The sequence below is a fragment of the Vombatus ursinus genome, unplaced genomic scaffold, assembly GCF_900497805.2.
Source record: "Vombatus ursinus unplaced genomic scaffold, bare-nosed wombat genome assembly UNPS02014935.1, whole genome shotgun sequence".
Classification (NCBI taxonomy): Eukaryota; Metazoa; Chordata; class Mammalia; order Diprotodontia; family Vombatidae; genus Vombatus; species Vombatus ursinus.
The window spans coordinates 1,518,626-1,534,882 of NW_020954713.1; the positions used below are offsets into that span (position 1 = coordinate 1,518,626).

Consider the following 16,257-nt stretch of genomic DNA (forward strand, 5'->3'; position numbering starts at 1 on the left):
TTATGCTTTTCTTTCTCCTTTCTCCTTTTCCCTCCTCACTAATGTTTTGCTTTTGACCACCGCCTCCCTCAGTCCCACCTCCCTTCTATTAGCCCCCTCCATTTTCTTTCCCTTTTTCCCTCCTACTGCCTATAGGGCATGTTAGATTTCTATACCTAACTGATTATGTTATTCCCTTCTTTAGTCAAATCTTATGAGACTAAGGTTCAAACAATGCTCATCTCCTTCCCTTCTTTCCCTCTGCTGTAATAGGTTTTTGTGCCTTTTCCTGTGATGTAATTTACCCTTGTCTGCCTCCTCCTTTCCTTTTCTCTCAGTACATTTTCTTAGTTAGATCAGATTAATTCACTTACTTGGATCCATTTAACCCACTTGATTAGATTTTTTTCATCATTACATCAAAGTCAATTTATACCCACCCCCTTTATGTATATCCCTTTAACGTGGTGTAATAACAATACAGTTCTCAAGTTACAAGCGTCATCTTCCCTCGTAGGGATGTAAATAGTTTGCCCTTATTAATAACATGTTGTTTCTTTCTGTCCCATTTATCTTTTTATGTCTCCCTTGAGTCTTGTATTTGAAGATCAAATTTTCTGTTGAGCTCTGGTCTTTTTATCAGGAAGGATATTCGTTGAATATCCATCTCCTCCCGTGAAAGATCGTGCCCATTTTCACTGGGTCAGCCCTTGCCTTTCTGACAAGCCCCAAATCTGCCACTATTCCCCACTAGGCCCAATTCAAGGCTGGGCTGGGGAGAGGTTGGCTTCACTCAAAAGCTCCAGGCTGAAATTCTACTCATATAAGGCCAAACATAATTGAGTTTGTGACTTTTGTGTTTATCTGATTTAATGCTGTTAAAATTTTGAAAGAGTTTTTGAAAAATAAAAGAAAGAAAAAAACAGCAGGCTGATTGTGGCCCCCACTTAACCACTCTACATCAGGGGTTCTTTACCCTTTGTGGGTCATGGGTCCTTTTAGTAGTCTGGCAAAGCCAATAGACATCTCAGAATCATTTTTTAAAAAAAATTTTAATAGAAGGAAATGCTAAATTTCAGTTAGAGGTTAGTGAAAATAAAGATGTCATTTCTTTCTTCTAATCAAGTTCAAACAGCCCTGGATCTCAATTTAAGAGCCACACTTTAAATGGTCCAGCCCCATCTCTGAAATATTCAGGGCCCCTGGCTCACCTTGTCTCCACATTACCTCCCCCAATTCACGGCAGATAACTTTAATCACAAGAACTTGGGTTGATTCAGTGGGGTAGCTCTGGCCTTAAGTCTCCTTTGCCTTCCACCTCAGCACTTACAGACATACAGAACCCAGCAAATGTCTTCAAACAACTGGGCTCAGTACCTGGCAAGTCCTTCTCCTGGTAGCTGCACCCCAGGTGAGCACTGCCCCTGCCCCCGCCCCCCCCCCCCACCAAAGCGGGGCTGCCTTGCCATGTCCTCTCTCTGCCCAGGGTGTCCATTGTCATCAGGCCCCTTTCTCACTCCTTTCCTCCTGAATTTATCACTGGAGGGCACTTTCCATATTGTTTGCTTCAGGTATATTTTATGAAACTTGCCCTGGGTCAGAATAAAGCTAGTTAGGACCTGAATGCTAGAGGGACAGAGGATAGTTACAGAGAACAGCTCCCCACCAGCCCCTGCCCTCCCACCCCAAAGTTGCTGTCTCTTCTGAGTTGCATCTCTGCCCTTTGCCCTGCTCCAAATCTCTTCTGGCCAGAATCCTCACTTTGAGCCTCGAGGACCTTCACTGGTGGCGTTCTTTCCCAAGTTTGGTACAATTACAGATTGGGGGCAGGTGGCGAGCAGAGAGTGACGGGCTGGGAGAGGAAAATGGAGTGGGATGACCCTGAAGGAAGATGGGGAGGGAGCATGAAGAGAATGGGGGTGGAAGTATGGGACTCTTTCTGTACAAGGTTTTATCTGAAATGGAGAAAAGGCTGGGGTAAACTCAGGAGCCCCACGGTGTTCTGGGGTGGTAGGAGGCTAGGAGCAAAAGGTAGAATAATAAGAACGACTGACAATGAGCATTTATTTCCAATCCAACTAACAAGTTAGCACCTACTATTTGCAAAGTGCTAGGGATACCTAAAAAAACCCCAAAACCATTTTTCCCTCAAAGAACTTACATTCTACTGGAGAGAAGGTATAAAATGTAAAGAGAAAAGTATATATATACATTCTAACTTGAAGAGGTAAAGAGTACTAATTAATGGGATAATATTTATCCTGTATGTAGATTGTTTATGGGGGTAGCTAGGTAGTGTAGTGAATAGAGTGCTGGACCTGGAGTTAGAAAGACTCACGTTACTGAGTTCAAATCTGGCTTCAGACACTTAGTAGCTGTGTGACTCTGGACAAATCACTCAATTCCATTTGCCTCAGTTTTCTCATCTGTAAAATGAACTGGAGACGGAAGTGGCAAACGCCTCCAGTATCTTTGCCAAGAAAAGCCCCAATGGGGTCATGAAGAGTTAGACACGACTGAAAAGTGACTGAAAGCTTGTTTATCCGTATTTGTGTCTCCCTTTAGGTTGTAAGCTCCTTGAAGGCAAGGATTGTCTTTTGCTTCTTTTTGTATCCCCAGCACTTAGTGCAGTGCTCGGCACATAGTAGGTGCTTAATAAATGTTTATTGACTGACTAATATTTTGTATCTACTTGTGCGTGTATGTGTCATTGCTCCTGAAAGAACGTAAGCTCCCCGAGGGCAAGGTCTGCTTTATTTTTGTCTTTGATTTCCCCAGTGCTTTGCACAGTGAGCATGTGCGCGTGCGTGCGCGCGAGCGCGCGCGCACACACACACACACACGCAAGCATGCACACATATATACCTGCATACATATTACATGTATATATCATTATATGTGTTTGTTGATCGATCAGATAAGGCTTCTCCTAGGAGATGGTGCATGATCTAAGGCTCAAGGAAGCCAGGGCTTCTGGGAGTGCAGAGGGAGAGCATTCCAGGCACAAGGAGCAATTTGTGCCTCTCCCAGAGGAGGGGTGACTCCTTCTCCCAGAAAGTAGGCCAACGTGGCCGGAACATAGAGGAACCAAATGCTATCACAAACCTAGAGCGCTTTGCAGACCTTACAGCTCTCAAGAAAAGCCATGATAATGATGATGCATGAAGGGGAGAAATAAGAAAGAAGCCTGGAGACATAGGCTAGAGACAAGTAGTGAGGGGCTTTTGATGTCGACCAAAGGGGATCATATTTTGTCCTAGAGGCAATAAAGAACCACTGTAGCTTTTTTGAGCGGGGAGAGAACACGGTCACAACTGTAATTTAGAAATATTAGTTTGGCAGTTCTGTGGAGGATGGACCGGAGAGAGGAGAGGGTGTACAAGTGGCAGCAATGTATAATAATCCTCAAATGATTTAAATGCCAGGCTGAGCAATTAGGATTTTATTCTAGAGCCACTAACTTTTCTAGAGCAGGGTAGTAACCTGGTCAGACTTGTGCTTTATAAGGATCATTTTTTCAGCTGTATGAAGGAGACATTACTGTGTATAGCATTTTGCATATATGATGTCTCATATCAACTCTGTGAGTTCAGTGATATATGTATGGATTATCATGCCCATTTTAAGGATAAGAAAACAGAGTTTTGGAGAAATGAAACGTCTTGCTGAGGTCAGAGTGAAGGTATTATGAGAAGTTAGAAGTTTGCAGAAACCCTAGTGACCTGAATGCTTTAATAGAGACAGGGGGCATCGGTGACCTCTAGGTACTGCTCTTCCAGAAAGCAGTAAGTGAGAAGGAAGTGAATTAATAAGATGAGCCTTCAATGACCCAGGGAGAGGAAGAAGCCAGCCAGGGTGGTATGGAGGGAAAATGTCAGGGTCCAAGATCTCTCTCAGCCTATCCAGTCTCTATCTGTGTCTGTCACCGGGAAGAAAATTATAAGCCTTCAGGTGCCAGACTTCAGCCGAGCCCAGGGAATCAATGCATCATGCCAAGTTGGGTGTCTCCATGATATGCTAGGCTCTGGAGAGCTGATTGTTAACTTTTCAGTATGAATATTTGCACCTCAGAAATCAGCAAACACTACAAATCAGGGTTTGAGTTATTGTTTTATTGATTGTCTAGACTTAAGAAAGTGGTACAGAAAATGTTAATATTGCAAATTGAACTTAAAAGTTTGTTGTATGTATATATATTATATATGTGTATGTGTGTATATGTATGTATGTATGTATGTATGTATGTATGTATATTTTTTTCCAGAGAGGCAGTTGTTAAACATTTACCAGTACACTCTTGGATGCCTCCCCAGGTGCCCTCACCCAAGGGATACTATTCTCTCCTGGTTCTCCTACTACTTGTCCAACTGTTCCTTCTCAGCCTCCTTTGCCGAATCTTCATCTAACTTACACCTGCTCCTTGTGGAGTCTTCAAGGACTCTGTCTTGGGCCCCCTTCCCTTGTTCCTCTATACTGTTTCACTTGGTGATCTCCTCTGCTCCTATGGATTCAATGATCACCTCTGTGCTGATGATTCTCAGATCTATTTGTCTAGCCCTAACCTTCCTCCTGACCTCCAGTCACATCTCCTGCTACCTACTGGACATCTCAAACTGCACGTCCTGTAGACATTTGATACTCAAAATGTTCAAAAATTAAGTCATTGTATTTCCCTAAAGATCATCCCCTCCCCCTCCTATGGGTACGCTGGTAAATGTTTAATAACCAGCTCTCTGAAAAAATGTACAAATAACACATTTTAAAATTGAATCTGAATTATTAACATTTTCACCATCACTCTCTTAGGGCCAGACAATTGACAGAACAATAAATCCAACTCCAGTTTATAGTGCTTGCTGATTTCTGGGCTGTAAATGCTATACTGAAATTTTAACAATCAGCTCTCTCAAGCCCAAACTGACTCCAGCACACCCCTGCCTCTTCCTAACTTCCCTATTATTGTTGAGATCACTGCCAGGTCCACGGTCTTGATGTCATCCTCAGCACCTCCTACCCTGCCTTCCTATATCCAATTAATTGCCAAGTTATATAGCTCCTACCTGTCTTAACATCTCCCTTCTCTCCTCTGCCACTGCCACCACCCTGGTACAGGCCTCAGATACTGACTACTGCGGTAGCCTGCTGGCTCATCTCCCTGCCTCAAACCCTCCAGTCCATCCTGCACTCAGCTGTCAAACTGATCTTCCTAAAGTGTAGATCTGCCCATGTTGCCATCACCCACTCCTCCAATTCAATCAACTCCAGTAGCTTCCTACCTCCTCCAGAATCAAATGTAAAATCCTTTGTTTGGCATTCAAAGCCCTTCCTACCTTTCCAGTTTTCTTACGCCTGACCTCCCCTCCCCAATATTCTGACCCAGTGACCCTTACCTCTTGGCTGTTCCTCAAACAAGACCTTCCATCTCCCTCCTCTGATCATTTTCTCTGACTGTCTCTCACTCCTGGAATGCTGTCTCTCCTCATATCTGCCCTCTGACTTCCCTGGCCGCTTCAAGTCCCACCTTCCACAAGAAATCACTCCCAGGACTCCTTACCGGTGGTGTGCCTTCCCTCTAAGATTACCCCCCAATTTATCCTGCCTTAATCTTGTTTGGAAGCTAGATGATATAGTAGGTGGAATGCCAGACTTGGAATCAGGCAGATCTGAGTTCAAATCTTGCCTCAGACACGTACTAGCTGCTTGATCCTGGACGAGTCACTCAACTTCTGTTTGCCTCAGTTTTCTCAACTGTAAAATGGGGATAATTATAGCATCTACCTCCCAGGATTGTTGTAAGGATCAGATGAAATAATACATGGAAAGTGTGTTGCAGATCTCAAAGCACTGTCTAAAGGCTAGCTATTTTTTATTAGATAGATGTTTATATGTTGCCTTCCCCATTAACTACACCATGGCCTCATTGAGAGCAAGGCTTCTCCTTTTTTTTTTGGTATCCTCAGAGCTCTACACAGTGCCTAGAGTATCATAGGCACTTGATTAAATGTTTGTTGACTTGACTTGACTCCACGTTGGAGAAGGAGGGCATAGAATAGTATTAGGTCCATGAGGCTGAAAGAGAGAGATCAGTTTGTCCCTGAGATCCCTGAGGGAAAAGGCTGGAGTGTCTGTAGTGGATCTTTGAACACTAGGCAAAAAGGTAGACATCTCCTTTCTGCTGCCTTTCATTCCACTCAGGCTTGGTTTAGTGACTAGAGCTCTGCACTTGGAGTCAGGAAGACGTGAATGCAAATCCTACCTCAGACACTAGCTGTGTGACTCTGGGCAAATCACATAACCTCTCTGGGCCTCACTTTCTCCATCCATAAAATGGGGAGACTGGACTTGATCATCTCTGAAATTCCTTCCATCTACATCTATGAGCCCGAGATCTCCTCAGCTGGAGTCATCAGTCACTTTCTTTTTTGAGTCTCTTCTTCTTGGGGGCTGGGCTGCCTCTGTAAGAGCTGGAAGGGGCCCCAGGGCCCAGCAGGAAACTTAGTCTTAGTGATAGTTGCTTGGGGCTGGGAGGAGTCACCTGGGATGCTGGAAATCAGATGTCAGGGCCTGGTGATAGCATCTGTCTCCAGCCCTTTGCTGCTGTTCCGTTGCACCGTCCCCACCTGACCAGAACAGACGAATAACAACAACCACCCATCTGACCTTCTGCCCACTTCTTCCTCCCAACGAGCAGAGAGGAGCTCACATTTGTAACACAGGACCAGGCTTAGCGCCTTTGGGGACAGCTTCCCTTTACCCAGCTTGGCTCTGTGTCCTCCTTGTAGACACTGGTCTCAGGGATTCATTGCTGGTTCTTCTGCACTGTGAGAACAGTTTGTCCTTATGCCCTGAAAAATGCCTTGAAGCACTTCGCATCTGGAATATCCCGGCCCCATTTCACAGATAGGAAGACCAGGGGTCTGAAAGGGATAGAGCCTTCCAAACAAGGCAGTCAAAAGGTGCTACCCTAGCCTAGGGGCATTGACAGTCCAACTTGCTTAGGTCCCCTGTGTATAGCATCATAGTATTTTGAACTGTCAAAGAGACCTTTGAGATAATCTGATCTAACCTTCCAATTTTACAGACGAGAAAACTGAGTCTCAAGGAGGGAGAGTGCCTTGTCCAAGGACACAACTGGCAGTCCACAGCAAAGCTGGGGCTCAGATGCAGGCCTTTGAACTCCAGTCCAGAGCTGATTTCTCTAAGCTAGGGGCAGTGGGGCTTACGTCTGGGCTGGAAGATTGACTAACTTAGGGACTTTTGATAAGTCCAATCTTTGAGGGGAGATTCTGTGGGAGAGGATAGTGGCAACTGGTCTGTATAGCCTCTTGGGTCTGAGGTAAAGGCCCACCAGTGTGGGGAACTGCCTGGGGCCAGGTGAAGTACCTTCTGGAGTTCACATGTTGTTTAGTCATTTTCAGTCGTGTCTGACTCTCCATGACCCCATTTGGGGTTTTCTTGGCAAAGATACTGGAGTGGTTTGCCATTTCCTTCTCCAGCTTATTTAACAGATGAGGCAACTGAGGCAAACGGGGCTAAGTGACTTGCCCAGGGTCACACAGCTACTAAGTATCCTAGGTCAAATTTTAACTCAGGTCTTCCTGACTCCCGGCCCTGCATTCTATCCACTGTGATATCTAGCTGCCCTTGGGTTCAGCTACCTGGATGGATAATATAGATTGTTAGGAGAATCTGAGGAGGGGTAAATAAGGGAGGTGTCCCTGGCCCCACTAGATGAAAATGAAGGATGATGAGGGAGGAAATACACTAAGGTATTTGGGCCAGAGGCAAAGGACACACTAAGAAAGAGCCAAAAGGCTTGAGCCCAGATTGGCACTCTAGTTAGACAAGGAAGGAAGTGTGCTACTGTGGGATTGGGCCAGGATTCAGAATCCAAAGCCCCAAGTTCTAGTCCTGGCTCTGGTACTTACTAGCTATGTGACTTTGGGCAAGTCCATTACTCTTTTAAGGGCTCAGTTTTTCTACCTGTAAAATGGGTGTGTTGGATTCAATGATCTCTAAGGTTCCTTCCAGCTCTGGTGTTCTTTTTTTTTTCTTTTCTCCATATATCTCTTCTCTTTCCAAGTGCGTTTTGCTCTCCTACTACACTTCAGAAATGTTCCACAGCCACTTTCAAATGACAAAATGCAAAAGAGAATAAAAATAATTTTTCTCAGAGAAAATATTCAAGACTTATACAAAAAAATTGACAGCTCCTCATAGACAGGTAATCTGACACACTCCTCTACCTCCCACTCCCTCACAGCATATAGACTTCTTTATCTGAGGCTGCCTGTGCTAGGCAGTGCCCTGGCCTCCAAGAGGATATCGCGTCACATTTACGGTATACAAAGACAAAGATGATTTCTGAAAGTAGCTTTAGATAGAAAGTGCCCTTACTTTGACTTAGCAACAACCTAGGCAATAATTGTGCAATCAAAGCCACACTGGGGTTTTATGAAATGACTTTGACATGATTAATTTTAGAAATGATGTACCCATTATGGTTTTTAGTGCTTACTTCATTCACAAATTAACCTTACCTAATAAAAAGGCACATCTTCAAATACAGAATAAAAATATTCCCAGATCAAAAAAGTCAACTGTACCTTAAAATCCAACACTTGCTGCCTGATCCTTTATGAAGAACAGCCTATTCTGATTTCTTAAGTTCTCAAGGTTCATGAGCTTTCTGCAAAGTTTGGCAGGCTGACTTAAAATGAATTTTCTGGTGAGGAGCAGACAGGACTTGGAAACAAAGTCAAGATGAACTGAAACCCCACGGCCTCCTCGGACTGCAGAGGGGGGAGCGGGTGCACCCCATCCTAATGCTAGTGTTGAGAGGGGCAAGGCTGCAATCTGCCTCACAGGCTGACCATGTTACATTGAGCACCTTGGGTGCTCTGAAGTCCCTTTACATCTGCTGTTGTGTCTTCTGTCTTGGAGAGGGACAGTTTGGCCTAGTGAGAATGATGCTGGGTTTAGGGTCAGGAAAGCCCGAATGTGGATCCTGCTGCCATGGACAAGTCAATTAATCCCTCTGAGTCTCAGTTTTTTCATCTGTAAAATGGCAATACCACTGTCTGCAGCACTTACTTCACAGGATGGTAACGATCAGATGAAATAATACATATGATATGTACAAACACTATATAAATGCCAACTATTATTATTAATAATGATTGCTATTATTGTCATTGTTGTTAGGCCTCTGCCAGCTCTGCAACTCTGTGTTCTGAGGGCTCCTCACCTCTGACATTGTGTTCTAAGGGCCTTCACCAGCCCTGACATTCTGTGTTCTAAGGACCCTCCCAGCTCTGATGTCCTGTGTCCTAAGGGCCTCCCCAGCTCTGACATTCTGTGTTCTGATACTCCTAGTTCTGAAACTCTCTGTTTTCAGGACCCTCCCAGCTCTGACAATCTCTGTTCTAAAATCTCTTTTATCTCTCACACAGTTATATTCTGAGTCCTTCCAGCTGTGACGTTCTGGGATTCTGGGAGGATTAAGAACAGGTGGGACCTTGAGGCAAATCAATCACAAGGTGTTCCCTTGGTGTATTAAAATACTAGTGCATAAAGTCACGGCCAAAAGAGCAATCTGTTACAGAAACAACAAAAATTCATTTTAAAACAAGGATGACACATTTATTTTGTTCCATTAAAAGAAAAAAATTAAAGTAAAATGGAGCTTGGGGTTGGAAGGGGAGGTAGGGGTGGGGTGGGGAGCAGTGCTTAAATAGCTACCTGTTCCATAGTTGTGCTGACCCACCTTTGATCCAGAAACAGAAGCGCTAGAGCACACCATTTTAGGAGAAAATTGAGGTCCAAGTAAGTGACTTGGCCAAGGTCACACAGGCAGTACATATCAGAAATGGGAATAAAACCAAGATTTTCTGAGTTCAGAACCAGGGTTCTTTCTACTGTTCTGCTTGCCTCTGGTAAAAGAAGGAGGAGGATATGGAGAAGAAGGAGAGGAAAGGAGAGAGGGGAGAGAGGGCAGGGGACAAAGGAAAGAGGACAGAAGATTGAGAGGAGGAGAGAAAAGATTGGCTTCAGGAAAAGTCTTACCATGGAGACACGGGGACATGGGGACACCCCAGCTAGATGCTGCCTCTGCTGAGTCTTAAGTTTTGCTCGAACCCTGTGTGCTTCTGGGTATGGTTTGGCTGGGGAGGGTCATATAGCAGAGGTTCAAGTAGACCCTTGAAAGAATTGTTCCCGTATAAGGGATATAAGGCCAGAAAGCTGGACATTAGCAGGGTGGAGGCACAGTCCAGCCTAGAGGCAGAGGGATGTCTGGATGCAGCTTCAGGTTTGGCCTCTGCTCTTCAGTGGGTTGGGGGGGAGGGGTATCTGTTGGTTCCCTCAAGGCAGGGCTGTCGAGAGATACTAGCTTACAGTTGCCTCTGGAGGTGAGGAATAGATGATTTTCCTTAAAACCTTCGATCAATCAATCAATTAATCAACAAACATACTAAGAGCTGACTCTATGTCAGGCAGGCACATGCTAAATGCTGAAGATACAATTATATAAATGAAACATTCCCTGACCTCAAAGAGCTTACAGTCTGTCTGCAGCTGTGTTCTGGATTTCCTACCTGTTTAACCTTGTCCAAGGTCACCTAGCCTTCCTCTCTGGGCCTCCCTCCCTGGGCTTCCTTCTCTTGTACAGAAGAGTCTGGCCCTGAGATTGTAAGGATGATAATCCCAAGAGTAACCCAACCCATCCATCCCTTACATTTCCTTCTCCCATAGCGTAGGGTGCAGTCACTGTGGAGGGGCTAGTAGAACACACTGCTAGAAAGTCCTAGGCCCTTTGCTTAAAGAGCCCTTTGCTCTTCCCAGACAGGGCAAGGGCTGTTGGATTCTTCGTGAGCTGTATCTGTTTTGAGGAGGGGATGACTGAGGTCTGGACAAGGGGCAGGGGTGATTCTGAGCCAGATCCACCCTATGCTGTCCCTCAGTCCTTCAAATTCACAGGATTATAGAACGCCAGAACAGACAGTAGAGATCATCTATCTTCTCATTTTAAAAAAAAGGATGTCTTTTGGTTTAACTACTGTACACCATTTCTGAACATATACTGCCCTCTCTCTGCCATCCACTGAACCTTCCCTTGTAATAAAGATTTAAAAGGAAAAAAGAAAAAAAAAAGTTTGGCAAAACTTCCCATGGTCCTTCCAACAGTGACCATTTCCATCTTTTGACATCTTTACTGGTTTTTCTGAATGTGAGCTGATGCCTCAGAGTTGTTTTAATTTACATTTTTTTTCTTTAAAAAAAAAAAAAAGATGGATATTTTGTCTTAAGATTACCTTCATTTCTGACTACATCCCTTCCTTTCCCAATGAATCACTCTTTGTAACAAAGAAAAAGAAAAATCATAAATAAGAAGGAAAATATGAAAAATAAAAAGAAAGAGAATATTTAAAAAATACAATTATTTATTTTTAACATTTCATTTTGGAAAAATTTGAGCTCTAAATTCTCTCCCTCTCCCACCCACTGAGAAAGCAAGCAGTACGATATCAGTTATATATGTGAAATCATGTAAAACATATATCCATATTAGCCATGCTGAAAAAAAAAAGGCGAGAGAAAAAAAAGAAAGTGAAAATTTAATACTTCAGTTTGCACTTAGAGTTCATCTCTGGTGGTGAAGGCATAGTGGTGGATAGCATTTTTCATCATGAGTCCTTCAGAATTGTCTGGGATCATTGTGTTGATCAGAGTAGCTAAGTCAAAGGAGAATAAACACAGGTCGGCGAAACTGCGGAACATAAGGAGCATTGGGGTAAGTCTATGCAGAGTTCCATGCCCGTAGTGCCCCACCTCTTCCGAAAAGGGAGGGAGGTACCTTCCTTCCAACTGTTCTCTCTGGGGCCAGGCTTGGTCATTATAATTACAAAGCATTCCGGATCTTTGTTATTGCAATTCTTTCCGTTTACACGAACATTGTTCGGGGTGTTAATCCTTCTCCTTACTCAGCCTCAGCTCGTGTAAATGTCCCACGCGTCTATTTGCTTCTTACCAAGCAGTAAAATTCCACTGCAATCGCGTTGTAACAATTCTCCATTTTATGCGCGCTTACTTTGTTTCCAGCTCTGCTACCACCGAAAGTGCCGCTATGAATATTTTCTCACATTTCTTTCTTTCAACTTCTTTCTCTCTGTGAACTTCTTGACTTCTTGGGGTGTATGCCTAGCTGGCGGACTCTCTGGGTTAAAGGGCATGGGCATTTTAGTCATTTTTTAGCGTGGTTTCAAACTGCTTTCTAGAGTCAAATCAGACGCGATTCACAGCTCCACCACAGCTTCAAAACAGTCCCAATTCACAGCTCAACCAACAGAACATGTATTACTGTGCCTGTCTCAACACAACCCTTCCAACGTCGACAGTTTTCATCTCCTGTCGTCTTTGACAATTTGTTGGGTATGAGGTGAAATCTCAGAACTTGAATTTTTCTTATTATTAGTGATTTGGAGCAGTCTCTCATATGGCTGCTAATAATTTGCAATTCTTTCGAAGACTTTTTTTGTTCATATCCCTTGACTACATATCCCTTGCCAACCCCTCATTTTAAGCATGAAGAAATTGGGGTACGTACAGGTTAAGTGACTTGTCCAAAGTCCCATTGGCAGAAAAAAGCAGGGCTGGGGTTTGGAGCTAAGACTTTTGACTGCAGAATCAGGACATTTTGAGCTACATTTAGTTAGTTACACTAACTAAATCTCTAGCTAGCTACAGACCCAGGGCAGTCATCTTTGCCTCTGAGGAAGAGTTGGGCTGGGTGATAAAACCTGGAAACCTGGCATTGAAATCAGCCTTCCCACTCACCCTTCAGAAACCCAACCGGCCTCACCAAGCCCCCCCTCACCCCCCGATTTTTGAGAGCCCTACCAGGGGGGTGCCTAGAGGAAAAAAGGTTGGGAAGCAACTGCTACTTGCTTCATTGCAAAAGGAAAGGGTGCATGGTGTGGTGTATAGACCCGGCTTTAGATCCTGCCTCAAACACTTGCTGTGTGTCCCTAGACAAGTTACTTAACCTCTCTGTGCCTCTGGTTTCTTCATCTGTAAAATGAAGTGGTTGGAGTCAATGGCCATTACAGTCCCTTCTAGATCTAAATCTAAGGCAGGTAAAGATGGGCTTAGAGATCAACTGGGGTGGGAAGAGTTTGGGGGAGAGAGAGAGAGAGAGAGAGAGAGAGAGAGAGAGAGTGTATGTGTTTCCTATAAAGAAGCTCTTTCAGGAGGCTATGGCTGTGCCTTTATCCAGCTTCGGGAAATCTCTCTCAGACCGAGAGTGCTGTGGGCAGCTCCAGTCCATGAGAGCATGAGCTGGACAGGGTCACAGCAAGTTCTGAGGAACAGGAGCTATGAACTGTAGTATCTCCTTCCAGCCTTCCCTCGCCCTAGAAGTGGTGGGTGAGTCAAAGGGAAACCTGAGATTAGGGGATAGGGCCTGTGGGAAAGAGAGGAGGAGGGGGGGGGAAAGGGACTCCCCTCTCTCTCCTCTGGCCTCCTGGCAGGCTCTGCAGAGATTACACCAGTTATTTCCCAAGTCCTTGCTATGTGCAAAGCCCTCTGCCAGTGCTGGGGAAGATAAGACAGCTTAGCTTTCCTTGCCTTCATTAAGTTTATCTACTACTGGTGGGATGTAACTGTAAACACAGCTAACTTGACTACAACATTTCATGTGATGAGTGTATTAGATGTTTGCCCAAAGACCATCAGAGAGCTATTTACAGGGACATTGTGAAGTTTTTTGTATTCAACAGCTTGTAGGCAAAAATAGGTGTCTTGGACTTCTGGTAGTTTTGCCATTAGTAATTTTTTAGTTATGTCTGACTCTTCTGGTAGTTTGTTGTTAAGTCGTTTCAGTCATGTCTGGCTCTCTGTGACCCCATTTGGGGTTTTCTTGGAAAAGATACTATAATGGTTCGCCATTTCCTTCTCCAGCTCATTTTACAGATGAGGAAACAGGCAAACAGGGTGAAGTGGCTTGTCCAGGGTCACATAGCTTGTAAGTGTCTGAGGCCACATTTGAACTCAGGTCCTCCTGACTCCAGGGCCAGTGCTCTATCCACTGCACCATCTAGTAGTTTACCAAATCCTAAACTAGAGGGTCTCTAGAACACTCTCCAACTCTGGCATTGTTATGTTCTAAAGTCTCTTCTGGCTCTCCTAGTCTAGGTTCTAAGGTCTAGTCCAGCTCTGACATTCTTTGCTCTGAGACTGCATCCAACTCTGGCATTCTGTTTGGAGGGCCTTCCCTTGACCACCCTGCAGTCTTTGACACTGTCAATCTTCTCTTTGATAGCCTCTGTTCTCTAGTTTTTTGGGACGCCACACTCCATCGGTTCTCTTCCTACTTATCATCCTGCTTCTTCTCAGTCTCCTTTGCTGGATCTTCAGCCAGATCTTCAACCCTCTAACCATGGGTGTTCCACAGAGTTCTGTCCTGGGCCCTCTTGTCTACTCAGTATATACCATTTCACTTGCTGACCTCATCAGCTCCTGTGGATTCAATGATCATCTCTATGCTGATGATTCTCAAATCTGCTTATCCAGCCCTAACCTCTCTGACGACCTCCAGTCTCACATGTGTAACTGCCTTTCAGACATCTCAAAGTGGGTGTCCCATAGACACCTTGAACTTAACATGTCCCAAACTGAATTCATCATCTTTCCCCTGAACCCGACCCCTTCCAAACATCCTTATTATTGTCGAGGGCCACAGCATCCTCTCAAGTCCTTCAGGCTCAAAACCTACGTGTCATCCTCAACTCGTCATTACCTTTCACCCCCTCCCCCATATCCATGCTGTTGCCAAGACCTTTGCAGCATCTGTCAAACACACTCCTTTCCTTTGATTTCTTTCCCTTCCACCACCCGTGTGCAGACCTTCATCTGCTCGTGCCTGACTTAATGCAGTAGCCTTCTGGTGGCTCTGGCAGCCTCAAGTCTTCCCCTTCCAATCCAGTCTCCATTCAACTGCCAAAGCACGGGTCACGTCACCCTCCTGTTAGTAAAGTCCAAAGGCCTTGTATCCCCTTCAAGATCAAATACAAAATCATGTTTGGTATTCGATGTCCTTCATACTTAACACCATCCCCCACCTTTCTAGTCTTCTTATATTTTACTCCTTCCCTACCTTCTACCTTCCACTCTTTGATATGCCTTGGCTTTCTTTTTTTTTTTAAATTAATTTATTTTGATTTATCAACAATCACTTCCATATGCTTTTGAGTTTAAAACTTTTCTCCCCCTTCCTCCCCACCACCCTCCCCAAGACAACACACAATCTGATATAGGCTATACATATACATTCCTATTAAACACATTTTCACATTAGTGATGTTGTAAGTGAGAGTTAGAACCAATACGAGGAACCACCAGAAAGAGGAAACAAAACAAAACAGAAGGAAAAAAATAGCAAATAGTATGCTTTGATCTGCATTCAAACTCCATAGTTCTTTCTTTGGATGTGGACAGCATTTTCCATCACTAGGCCTTTGGAGATGTCTTAGACCCTTGCATTGCTGAGAAGGGTTAGGTCTGTCAATATTAGTCATTGCACAATGTGGCTGCTGCTGTGTACGACATTCTCCTGGTTCTGCAGGCTTTGGCTTTCTTGTTGTTCCCTGGACAAGACATTCCATCTCTTGGCTCCAGGCATTTTTGCTGGCTGCCCCCTATGCCTTGAACTTTCTTCCTCCTCATCTGTGCCTCCTGGTTCCCCTGGTTTCCTTCAAATTTCAGTTAAAAATCCTACCTTCTATAAGAAACCTTTTCTAATCCTTCTCAATTTTAGTTTCTTCCAGCAGTTAATTATTTCCTGTTTATCTTGTATATAGCTTGTTTGTACACAGTCGTTCCCAAGCTCTCTCCCCCATTGGAGTATGAGCCCCTGAGGGCAGGGACTGTCTTTTGCCTTTCTTTGTTTCTCCAGCATTTGGCACTGTGCCTGGCACATAACAGGTACTTAATAAATGCTTATATACTGACTGACCTCCCAGCTCAGTGTTTTGTGGTGTAGGTATTTAGATCCCTTCTAGTGCTGACATTCTATGTTGTAAAGGCACTCCTAATTCTGACATTCCATATCTCAAGGCTCTCCCAGCTCTGACACCCTGTGTTCTAAGGGCCCTTCCACCCAACCCTAACATTCTATGTCCACAGTTCTTAAAGGGATGTTCCTGATCAACTGAAAATAAACAGATAAAAGCTTCAAATCAGACCTAACTAGGGAAGGGAGGGCATCTCTTCCTTCCTTCCTTC

General features: G+C 44.3%; 1 protein-coding gene across 1 annotated transcript in view; it reads left to right on the forward strand.

Moving 5' to 3' along the window:
• Positions 1-1,330: 1,330 nt before the first annotated feature.
• Positions 1,331-16,257, forward strand: part of LOC114029652 (nuclear factor interleukin-3-regulated protein) — a 40,830-nt gene continuing 25,903 nt past the window's right edge. Inside the window, exon 1 of the mRNA XM_027844239.1 lies at positions 1,331-1,390. The gene's annotated coding sequence lies outside the window, so the exon portion shown is untranslated. The remainder of the gene's footprint in view (positions 1,391-16,257) is intronic.